This window comes from Synchiropus splendidus, chromosome 1 (assembly GCF_027744825.2).
Source record: "Synchiropus splendidus isolate RoL2022-P1 chromosome 1, RoL_Sspl_1.0, whole genome shotgun sequence".
Lineage (NCBI taxonomy): Eukaryota > Metazoa > Chordata > Actinopteri > Syngnathiformes > Callionymidae > Synchiropus > Synchiropus splendidus.
Window position 1 is genome coordinate 33,367,149 of NC_071334.1, and position 12,299 is coordinate 33,379,447.

At 43.0% G+C, this 12,299-nt stretch overlaps 6 non-coding genes across 6 annotated transcripts; 4 read left to right on the top strand and 2 right to left on the bottom strand.

Annotated features, from left to right (window-relative positions):
* Positions 1-2,734: 2,734 nt before the first annotated feature.
* On the bottom strand, positions 2,735-2,816 carry trnas-cga (transfer RNA serine (anticodon CGA)). Its single transcript has one exon. It is a non-coding gene; the product is annotated as a tRNA-Ser (tRNA).
* A 594-nt stretch (positions 2,817-3,410) lies between these two features.
* On the bottom strand, positions 3,411-3,482 carry trnaq-cug (transfer RNA glutamine (anticodon CUG)). The gene has a single exon. It is a non-coding gene; the product is annotated as a tRNA-Gln (tRNA).
* Positions 3,483-5,487: 2,005 nt separating this feature from the next.
* Positions 5,488-5,561, top strand: trnat-agu (transfer RNA threonine (anticodon AGU)). The gene has a single exon. It is a non-coding gene; the product is annotated as a tRNA-Thr (tRNA).
* A 1,728-nt stretch (positions 5,562-7,289) lies between these two features.
* On the top strand, positions 7,290-7,371 carry trnas-cga (transfer RNA serine (anticodon CGA)). Its single transcript has one exon. It is a non-coding gene; the product is annotated as a tRNA-Ser (tRNA).
* A 1,236-nt stretch (positions 7,372-8,607) lies between these two features.
* Positions 8,608-8,679, top strand: trnaq-cug (transfer RNA glutamine (anticodon CUG)). Its single transcript has one exon. It is a non-coding gene; the product is annotated as a tRNA-Gln (tRNA).
* Positions 8,680-10,700: 2,021 nt separating this feature from the next.
* Positions 10,701-10,813, top strand: LOC128753084 (U5 spliceosomal RNA). Its single transcript, XR_008413832.1, has one exon. It is a non-coding gene; the product is annotated as a U5 spliceosomal RNA (small nuclear RNA).
* Positions 10,814-12,299: the final 1,486 nt, after the last annotated feature.

Here is a 12,299-nt window from a genome sequence, read left to right on the forward strand (position 1 = left end):
CATCAAGTAAATCCAGTATTAGAAACTTTGTTGGATAGACCTGAATTATATTTCTGTGATTATTTTGAGTCACATTAATGTTAATAAAATAACTTTAAGCAGGGACGAAACACAGTGTTTAACCTATTACCAATGGAACAGCTCGCCACCTAGTGGTTTTATTTATTTTTTTGATTTGTTTTCAACAGAACAGGTGATGATGAATAAACAAATAAAAATACAGGCACATTATGGCAATATGAGGTCAGCAGTTCAAAGACAGAGTATAATAACCTGTAAGAGAAACTACATGATGACTTAGGGACATATATATAGCTTTTACTGAATATTTTGACACTGCTTTTGTGCTCTCAAAGTGTCTGTCCATCGATTTTAAAATGTAGCAAAGAGCAACACAGTGATGTATTATCACGCTGACCGTTCGGCTCTTAACCGAACAGTTGGTGGTTGGATCCCACCCAGGGTCCATGACGATCACCCAGACAGCCATATGAAGCTCACCTTCATCGAACTTGAAGATTCCATGTGCATTGGTGCTGTAGACGTTAGCAGAGCTGCCTTCCAAGCAGTTGACATGGGTTTGATTCCCACGATACAACCATTACCAATTCTATCCAGGAACAACCAAAAACACTGAAAGCGGCCACAACAACCTGGAGCTGAACACCCAGAAGACAGTGGAGATGATCATAGACTTCAGGAGAGTAACAGTTTCTCTGTCCCCTCTCATGTTGGCTGGTTTGCCCATTCTTATTGTGGACTCCTTCTGCTTCCTAGGAACCGCCATCACTGAGGACCTCAAATGGGAGCTGACCATCAGGTCCCTCATCAGCAAGGACCAGCAGAGAATGTTCTTCTTTAGACAGCTACGAAAACTACGACTGCCGATGAGGTTGCTGGTGGAGTTCTACACGGCCATCATCCAGTCAATCATCACCTCCTCTATCACCGTCTGGTACAACAGCGCCACCTCCAGGGACAAGAGCAGACTGCATAATGTGGTAGTATGTCATCTGATTTAGTCATTTCTTTTCTCTCTTGGCTTCTATTGAAGCAGGCGATGAGACCGGCAGTGCAACAGTACGTGACGAGGACACTCGCAACTCCAAATGAACCAACAGAATAGACACGCTGTGAATCACTTAAAATTGAATTTACATATGTTTGGCAGTTTCTGTTAATGCTAGAATGAAAGACAAATATTGCACAACGCTCCCTGATGGGCGGGAGTAATAACCACATGTCACTGACTCCACTAAAACAATCAGTGAGCATTTCTTCTGATGGTTATTTTATAATTCCATGCCGTCTATGCTTCATTTAGCTTGCTGGTGCTTGGTTCTTCAGAGCTGGTCTCCTTCTTCTCATGCAGGGCTTGAAAATGCCTCAGCATGGAAGTGTTGTTGTTGAACACAACAGGCACTTCACCTTACAATGAAAACATCAGCTATAGCAACAATCCATCACAACACATCGCACACTCGATTACACCTGTAGTATTTTGGAATTACCTTATTGGGAGAGATGAGGTCAAAGTGTTCCCAAACAGGGGAAAACGTTTCACTCTTTCACAGTGTTTGCATGACAGCACAGGGATCACAGTAATGACAAAACAGGAAAACTTCATTGCATCAAGTTGCTGCTTAAATCTAGAATTGAGCTGCTCGATCCACTTCCCAAACTGGTCACATGGTACGGCCGGTTTCAAGGCTTCGGCTGTCGTCTTCAGAGCATTCCTCGTTGTGCGTTTTATATACTCGCTGCCAGTTTACTCTGTTCATTCAAAATCTTGAGTGATCACCTCATCATCTTAACCACTCATCCACAACAACACAGCAGGCATGGGAAAATTCAAGATGGCGCCGACGAAGGCTGGCTTGGCATTATTGTGTGTGTTACTTTGCTTGTTTTATGTTTTGACGGAGCATGTTCTTACACCCAAAATGAGTCGATGAACATCAGGTCTATCACGCCGTCTGACTTATTGTCTGTATTTGTTGTGTGAGGCTTGGAGTTAGTCCACTTTTCGACTGGACAAAAGAGGCTGAGGAGGAGAGGGAAACGTTCATTTGTTTGCCTTCGCCAAAGAGGATCACGCACACCGCTTCATGGGATGTTCCACTCCAACGTCCTCCTCTTGTGTTTTGTGTTCCACACAGATGTAGTTGAGCAAACTCATACCGGACAATGTGCTTCATCCAGAGGGGTTCCACCTTCACCGGGTACTGCACAGTCTCTGCACAATGCTTATAAGGCCCTCCCTCGAGCAGAACTGGGACTCTGACCACTTGATGGTCCATCTTGTCCCCACATACTGTACAAGCAGAGATTGAAGCTTGCAAAGCGTGTTGTGTAGCGCATGAAGATCTGGATGAGTGATGCTGTGAGAAAGAGGCAGCTCACAAGAGTGGGCACACAAGCTGAAATATCAGACAAACTTAGGCAGCAGTTCTCAGGCAGTGACTCGGCTGCAGTGTGGAGAGGGCTCAAGGTGGTCACAAACCTCACTCTTGCACAGGACTTGAACAACTTTTAGTGTCGTTTTGAGCATCCATTGAGCCCTGTCTCATGTCAATGGTTCTTTGGATATTCTTTTGGGGTGTTCCATCATCTTGTATGGGCATAGTATGGGCGGGATAAAGCTCTTCCTGCACACACCAACTTTAGGAGAGATTGTGATTCATAAACAGCAAAAGGGATATAATGTACTCAGTGTAATAAAACACACACATTCCATTGTTGGTAGGACTCAAACCTACGTGGGGAAACCCCAATGGATTTCGAGTCCATCGCCTTAACCTCTCGGCCACAACAACACATTCAACACAACCTTCCATCCTTTTGCATTCGAATTTTTTCCTTAATCCTCCACCTCAAACTTAATCCACAAAAACTCATGTGAGGGTCAAGGACTGTTACGATTGTTGGAAAGTTCAATTGAGGAGCAACATTGAGGAATGGACCTCTCTCAGCATTGAGAAACTCCACGACCTTCCTCTGTATTGAGGAATACCCAGAATCCTTTGCGTAGTATCCAGGAATAAAAGCGTGGCACTGAAGGCGACAAAGAAAGCGAGCTTCAAATGTAAGTGTTTTCTTTGTTCATGGACACATAAAAAACAGAAGGCATAAACACAGCTGCAGTATCTGCAATAAGGAATCTCTCATTTCTGAGGAACCAAACCTTCCTTCACCCTTGGTTTTGAGGAATCTGGTTAAGGATTGGAATTGAGCATTCAGGAAGCATTTGGAATTCATCCTAAAGGTACATTCACACCGCCGGCTACTCTTCAGTTGCAGTAGCGCCAGTCGTCAGTCGCTGGGTCCGCCTGTATACTGTACATCACCTCTGGTATTAAGTCAAGTTTTGCCTTTCCAAAACTTGACTCACACACTATCATCTAAGAGACAGGTTCCACTGAGACTTGAACTAGGATCACTGGATTCAGAGTCCAGAGTGCTGACCATTACACCATGGAACCTGGGGTTGAAGTCTTTCAGTGAACATCCAGTTAAGTGAGTAATAGAAACTGTTGTAGAGGCATTTGCAATTACATTTCTGTGATTGTTGACAAGTTATGTTCAGCTAAAATAACTTTACTTTGACAACATTTTGTTCAAACTTTTGTTTTCCTTTTCACCTAGCAGGGACGTAACAGTGTTAAACCTGTTACCTATGGGACAGCTCGCCACTGAGTAGTTTTTTAAAATATTTTTTATGTATCACAGATTATACATAAACAGGTGATGACAAATAAACAAATGTAAAAAATACACGCAAATTATTGCAATTCGAAGTCAGTCAGTTCAAAGACCACAATCCGTTCCAGACGGCCGTTTGAGAAGCGATTTGTTCGAAATCTGAATCGATTTTTCCCATCACAATGAACGGAAAAAGAAATAATGCCTTCAAAGCCTTAAAATAGGCTTTTGTAGGAGTGAATGTAGAGTGCTGCAGGGCCGTTGTTCGTCTATGTGTGTGGCCGCTGCATGTGGGAGGGGTTGCCGAGTGAGTGGCGTCTCTCCAGAAGTGAAGAGGTGCCCGGTGCGTGTCCAGCTCTGAATATGTGCTTCTGTGCAGTTTGGCTGTGACAAAGTCATAAACCAAGTAACGCTCTGTCCCAGACTCGCCTCATCCCTGTCCCAGCTCCAGCTGACAGGACATCAAACCCTGGAGTGAGCGCTCCAGCCTGAGAGGTGTGGAGAGCGAGCACCTCCCCTGTGACACTCTACCACGGTCCAGTGTGGAGACAGCAAAGGTTTTACACGTCAATATGAAGAAAAAACAGTCAGTAAATGGAGCTAACGGGACACGTCTGCATACAGAGGCTGCGTTAAACACTATTACAAAGCGCAACGTGGGTCAGCTGATCGGTTCGCGCAAGTTATGTTTTTTCTGGCTTTTTTCGGGGGCGTTCAAGTTCTGGATTTTCATTCGAAATCCGAAGCAAAAACATCTCTAAATTTTTGTTCAAACTCCGATATATTCAAAGTCTGGGACGTTCGAAAACCCAGGTACCACTGTACTTTAATCTCTGAGAGAAATAACATTTTTTTTTTTTTTTTTTTGGAGCAAATAAAAAGTTTGACAATGTTTTTTTTTTTTTTAAAAAGGCACCATGCAAAATGTCAACAAATGAAGCTGAACACGTTTTAGTGCAGAGATGATGGGAAAATAGTGATTGTTAACACACTTATCATGAGTGAGATAGTTTATACAATGAATGTGATGACAGTAAACATCATGAAGGAAATCACTGATCTGACAAGGAATTTTTGGGGAAAACTGTGGTGGGTCCCATTTTAAATGCTCTTGACAATGCAAAGTGTCTTCACCCAGCTCTTCATCACATCTGTGTAGCCTGGTGCATGAGGCTAAATCTGAGGGAATGAAGTCTTTCCAATCACTTTCATTCAGGTCCAGTTTGTGCTGTTGATGCCAGTGAATGGCAGGAACAGTTTACATGACAAGAGCTGCGTTCCTCCACATGGATACTAGCTCAGTGTTGTCTGATGGAAGCAGAGTGGCGCAGCGGAAGCGTGCTGGGCCCATAACCCAGAGGTCGATGGATCGAAACCATCCTCTGCTATGAACATTTTTCATATCCTGTTTTAATGTTACAGGGTTCAAATCCAAGTGTTGCCAACAACATGTTCATGAGAAAGCATTGGACCATGAGGTTTCCTCTTGCTGCATTTCTACTGGCAATTAGAACCACTCTAGCGCTCTGGACTTTGAATCCAGTGATTCAGTGATCCGAGTTTAAATCTTGGTGGAACCTTATGTCTTAAATTACCTTTGAAGTGACTCAGACATGTTGCCTGAAGGTGTAACTATTACTTACAGCAAATATTGTTCTACCCAAACTCGACTGTTCACACCCCACAGGAGCTATGTTTAAGAATTTTTCATCAGGTTTTCATTACTCTCCGTACTTGATCTCTAAGACTACAGGGTTTTTATGTTTTTATTTTCCTCTCCTGTGTGGCGCTGTGGCTTAGTTGGTCAAAGCGCCTGTCTAGTAAACAGGAGATCCTGGGTTCAAATCCCAGCAGTGTCTCACTGGTGAAACATTGTTTTTCAGATACTTGGTCAAGACGGCAGGATTTATGACACCAGTTTTAAAAAGGATGGTCCAAGAACCACTCCAAAGTCAACATGACTGGTTCCATGGTGTAGTGTTCTGGACTCTGAATCCAGCTGCGTAAGAGCTTGTCAATGCGTCATTCATGTTCATGTGAGTGGTGAAAGTGAAGACACTGAAATGCCTAGTTTCCCTGAGTTGTGTCAAGCTGTGTGTGAATGGGTGTTTGTGTATAGTGGATGAACATAGAGAGCACTGTATAAGCCAGAGTGACATTTCAGAAGCATCAGTGTGTGATGGTCATCTCTGTCGCATTAATACCAATAAAGGAGTCTGAGGTGCAGGTCACAGAAGAACAACAGCCCAGCAGTGAGAAGAATGTTTATTTTCCCTGGTAATGGGTTTAAAACTGTGTTACTTTCCTGCTTGAGGGAAAAAGAAAATATAAGTTTCGACATGTGGTTGTTAAAGTAAAGTAATTTATATACTGGATGTTCACTGAAGGACAGCAGCCATCAGTGGTTCCATGGTGTAATGGTCAGCACTCTGAATCCAGTGATCCGAGTTCAAGTCTCGGTGGAACCTGTCTCTTTCTGCCAGTGATCACACTCCTCGTGGCTCCACCGTCCAACTGGCGCTCCATGAACTCATACTCTACATGTGAATAGTTTATAGGTTCCTGTCCTGAAATGGTGCTGTGACTGGTGGTGGAGTGCCTTCATGAGGCTTCCGTTGACTCTACTTTGTGCTTCAAATACTTCAGCGTCACTTCTGCACCATGAGTAAGTCTCAGTGGAACCTCTATGTTTGCCTGGTACAGCAGGGCCACGCCCAAGGAACAGGGCAGACTGCAGCGTGCATTCTGAGAAGGTGATCGGTAGCATTCTGCCGCCTCTTCAGGACCAGTATGTCTCCAGGACCCAGAGACATGCTGGTCGGATCAGAGCCGGCCCGTCTCACTCTGGTCATGGACTGTTTATCCGTGTTTCCTCTAGTAGGAGGCTACGGTCGGTCCAGAACAGAACCTCCGACACAGGAACAGCTTCTTGTCCTCGGCTGTCAGATGAGGAAGAATTGGACCATGAGGTTTCCTCTCACTGCATTTCTACTGGTTATACTAGTTTTATGATGGAATGTCCAAGAGCCACTCCAAAGTTCCACAACACTAATGGTCAGCACTCTGGAGTCTGAATCCAGTGATCTGAGTTCAAATCTTTTTGGAGCCTCAGTTTTCATGTCCTGAAACTTGCTTTGGAGTCACACTGACATGTTGACGAAAGCTCTTCCTGTAACTGATGCCATATATTGTTCGAGCCACTCGTCTGTTCACACACCACAATTCCCAACAGAAGCCACATTCCACAACTTCATTGCACTGCACACTTGATCTCCAAGACCAAAACGTTCTATTTAATCTGAAAGTTTATAGATTTGAAGGAATTATCGTAGCTATATAAATTAGACTTTTAATCTAAGAGGCCTCTTGACGTTGCTTATTCTTCTTTTATTCCAGCATCTGTTCTACGAACTTTTACCTTTGCAGGGAAAATGAAGGGGAAGGAATTGCGTCTCGTGAGTATTACAAAGTAATAAACCTAAGTTTGAGGTGGAGGATGAAGGAAGAAATTGGAACAAGATTGGAATGGTTTGCAATGGATGTTCAGACAAGCAGTGGAAAGGAGTCCTATAATTTTGGTTAAGCATGTTGTTGTGGCCGAGTGGTTAAGGCGATGGACTCGAAATCCGTTGGGGTTTCCCCGCGTAGGTTCGAATCCTGCCAACAACGGAAGAAGTGTATTTTATTACACTGTGTATGTCCTGTGTCTCCTTAAGTTTCTCAATCACAATGTCTCCTAGAGTTGGTGTATGGCAGCAAGCGCTTTACCCCACCAATATTATGCCCATACAAGGCCATGGAACACTCCAAATGAACATGCAAAGCACCACTATAGTGAGGAAGACTTGTTGCTGCCTGATGTGGTCCACCAGCCCGACGTGTTCCGCAAATGCCGGTGCTGCCACTATGAGTTAGCAAAACACATGCGCGAGTTCTGCCAACTGACGTTTAGTGGTAAGTGCATGCGCTGCTCCACTTAGACTGCACCTGATGTGGACCGGAAGATAACTACACGATAACTACTACTTTCTCTTCTTCTCTGCCTTTGCCCTCTTCACCTTCCTCACCACCATGGTCATCCTGAAATCTAACATATGAAGAGACCATTCTAGAAAAATCCCTTTCAGCATTTAGAAAAAAACTGAAAGCGCGAAATACACAAATAAACATAAGAAAACGCACTGAATGGCAAAATTTCTCCCAGAGATTTAACACTCTCAGTTCAATAACATAAATTGGCGCATTACGTGAGTTGTCGTTTTCAATTTTGCATGACAAACAAAATTGGAGAACTTTGCTTTAAAATATTATAACATCTGCCCAAGAAAGTTGCTCCTCTCTAAATTTACTCGAGTTGATACTTATTGCTCCTTCTGTCAAAACACAATACATTAATTGTGCATTTATCCTGAATCTGTCAAATTCTTCAATTAATGCTGAAACTTCAATTTGCATTTTAATACCCTGTAAAATGTTTTTTATTTTTTTCTAAGCTAAAAGAACTCTCTGACTATAATGACATATTCTCTTGTCTATGATTCATGCCATTTCTCTCTGAGATTATGGAACTTTGTCTTTGAACGGACTCACTTTGAATTGCATTAATGTGCCTGTATTTATTACTTTTGTGTATTTGTCATCATCTGTTTATGAATGTTGTTTTATTAAAAAATAAAAAATAAAAAACCTCCTCCTCCTCCTCCTCTGTCCCATTGCTAATAGGTTTAACACTGTTACATAGCTGCTTGGTGAAAAGGAAAACAAAGGTTTGAGCATGTGGTTGTCAAAGTAAAGTTATTTTAGATTATCATAACTTTTAAACCATCACAGAAATGTAATAGCAAAGGTCTCCACAACACAGTTTCTCATCCTGGATATACTGGATGTTCACTGAAGGACATATGAGGTTCCATGGTGTAATGGTCAGCACTCTGGACTCTGAATCCAGTGAGTCGAGTTCAAGTCTCAGTGGAACCTGTCTGTTAGCTGATAGTGTGTCAGTGAAGTCTTTCAGCACTATTGGAAAGTTATCAGGTGCCATGATTAACTTTGGGAAACCAGAGGTGATGTTCAGGATTTCAGCGATGAGAACACACCAACTTCAGGTCTTAGATTTACTGGTGATGAAAGAATATTCAGAAATTTTAGGAGTAAATTTAGGGAAGGAAAATGAAATAGCAGAAAGAAATCAATACCAGGAATTAGTCACCAAATGAAAAAAAAGAATGTGATGAAATGTGATGACAGAAAACATCATGAAGGAATCAGTGATATGATCAGGAACATGATTTGGGATGGGAAGGGAGCCAGGATCAGGAAAGAGGTTTTAGAGCATGAGGATGATGATGGAGGATCTTTGGAGAATCAGAAAAGTGTGATAAGGGTCAGAACAGTGACAAAATACTTGGAACAGGAGGATGATCAGATATGGAAGAAGGTTTTGAAAAGAAAGTTAAGGAAATATTGTGGTTGTGAAATAATGGGAAAATATGTGTCTTTTAAAGAAGCACATTTAATAAAAACAAATGAATTCCACGAGGAAGTACTTGAAGAACGAAGATACCCCCTAAACAAGGTGAGCTATGACTGCGATACATTGTTGAAGATCTTGAAACAACCCATCTTTCTAAATAATGTGACAAAGAAAGTGAACGAGGTCTCATATCATGAAAAGGTAACTGTCATCAGTATTTACGACATGTCAATCAGGTACTTAGGGGGCAGGGACTGCCAGAAAGAGATGTTGTTACAGACCACAAGAGTGATTGGAAATAGGAGTACGGGAAACAAAAGGAACCTCAAAGACCTCTGGAGTGTTTATTGAATAACCTCACTTTACAGTATGGAGGTCTGGGATCAGAAAAATAAACTCTTTAACTTGTGAGTACGTCCCAGGATTCATGATCGCACAAGTGCTGATCGATAAACTGGAAGAGAAGGGCGGAGCTCTGAGACCAGGAGGGCGGCTCTAGTCATGCAGGACGTCAAAGAAGGCAAAACTAGAATTGAGACAGGAAATAATATAAGAAGAGGCAGAAATGACTGATCTTGTTTTACATAGAAGAGCTTGTCAATGCGTCATTCATGTTCATGTGAGTGGTGAAAGTGAAGACACTTAAATGCCTCGTTTCCCTGAGGTGTGTCAAGCTGTGTGTGACTGGGTGTTTGTGTTGTGAGCACTGTATAAGCCTGACACACCTAATTGAGAAATGATCAATGTAGTGAAACTATCGTTTTGGTAATTGTTCTATTGCTGGTTTTATGGGAAATGTAAATAATGGCAGGGTACATGTCGTGCCATCCAAGACAGTGGACCACCAGCGTCTGAGGAGGCAAACTATCTCAGTGCACCAGAAAGTTCCTCTGAGGCAAAGCTCACAAAGTTCACCCCCATGGACGGATGTCCTCCATGACGGGTTTGTGAAGAGCAACCCAGGCTGCATCCTACCGTTCATATATCACAACATGAAATCTGGCAAAAGCAGAAAGAAGTTCTCCCCATTTTCTGAGCCTCAGCTCGCAGCACTTTTAATGGAAGCCTGGCTGTTTATAGATTCACAGTTGAAAGGAGTCCAAAGTCTTCGGAGACAAAGATCGTTGCAAAAGTGAAGCAGTTTGGACAAGCTGAGCATCTGAAACAGGAGTCGGCAAGCCAAAGGACGATGAAGAGGAGGAATTGTAAAATGTAATTAGGTAGGTAGGTTCAAATCCTACCAACAACGTGAATGGAGATTTTCTCGCCTTGTGACCTATGTGTCGTAGTCAGCGTCCAGATCTCCTTGATGTTTGAAGCCCAAATATCTTAAGTGTTGTGGACAAGCTGCTCATCGAGTTTACGTTGCAGCTTTTTATCTTGTGTAGTACTTTTCCACGGATTACTTCCCTACTTTATCTTCATTCATCATGTCGTGAGACACGCGCTATGCAGAGGGCGCCACCATGAGTTAAAGGTTGATGTGGAAGAATACAGCTCCTTCTCTGGTTCAGTGTCAGTAGTTCACTCATGTTTCTCTTCAGATCGTATAAATCTTTCGCCTTTTACTAAAGATTTCCGTGGAGAGGAACAACATGGGTTTTCACTAATTTTTTGATGCCCTGCTGTTGTAGGGCTTCTTACTGTGTTTAATGTAACCTGTGTGGTCAACAACTTTGCATCACAAGTGCAAAGTTGTTATTCCCAAGATGTGTATCTATGAAGCAGCAGAGTTTGTTGTGTAACTTCAATTCATCACTCAATTTCCATGGTTTTCATGTTTTCCTGCTCTCAAAGTGTCTCTCTTTTTGTACAGATCCTCATTCTCATGTCTCTGTGCCATAACTGGTCAGTGTGTTTGGCTGTTGAAAGGCTGCTGGTTAGAGACCACCCTGGGAAGAAGATCCACTTTGGTTCCGTGACGAACCTCAGGGTTAGTAGGGCAGGTGATGGGCTGGTGATTTCACAGTGCTGTCGGCCCGTACGTTCCCCAGGGGACTGGAATGTTTGATTTCTGCATTCAAAGGGTTTTACCCAATACTTTGAGGAAACTGCATGAAAAGATCAGACCCTGCCTTGAATTGTTGGACTGTCACGACATACAGTCTGGTTGAACTCCAGTCAGCTGAAGAGCACACTATGTTACGTGACGGTTCCACAGAGCGATTCCTGGTGGACACAACATCACTTCATGCGGCATATTCCAGCCCAAGACACAACACTATGGCCATGTGACAGTTCCTCAGACTCAAAATGACCAAAGCATCCAAAACACACACCAACCTACGCAGGTACAACCCAATGGATTTCAAGTCCATTGCCTTAACCACTCGGCCACAACAACATCGTGATGAGAGCCGTTTTTCTGTCTTTTGTCCATTCGAAACACCGACACCGAGAAGACAAGAAACTGTTTTGAAGACAGCAATGTCCGCATTTTGGCAAAAGACAACAGATTGTTTGAGGCAGGAGTAAAAGAGGCCATTTTTGTCAAAGTGGGAAAACCCTCTCTAAACAGAGGTGGAGGACTGAGACACCATCTTTCATCCTTTCGGCATGGACAGGTCCTTCACACCTGTACAGTGTGGTGTCAACATCTGAATTGCCTCAATTCCCACCTGGGTTACATTCAGCATTTGCATTAATGGACCATCAACACCCATCCCCAATGGGCAGGGACCAATAAGCACATCTCCATTGTCATAATGCTGACTCTTGTCACCCATCACACTGGATTGGTCCCACCCCTGTCCATCAACACCTTTGCCCATTCAACTGGCCTAATATAAGCCTGAACTCCAACCCAGCACATTAGAACTGACGAAGCCTTCTGGATAGGAGGCCAAACCTTTTCTCTGACTCTTGCTAGTCCAGTTGACCTGATTCAGACCTCTGCTGCGTGATGACCTGGATAACTGAGCACTCTCACAAACTTTGCATAGTGCCTTTCATTTTTTCTGTGAAGCCATTTTCACAAAACCACATTGTCAAACTTTTTATTTGCAACAATAAAATAATTCACTCATACATTTATACTCATTCAATACACCCAGAATCATGGTCAGACTTGAGCTGAGCTCCACATGGATACTAGCTCAGTTGGTGGTGTGGAACTGAGCAGCAG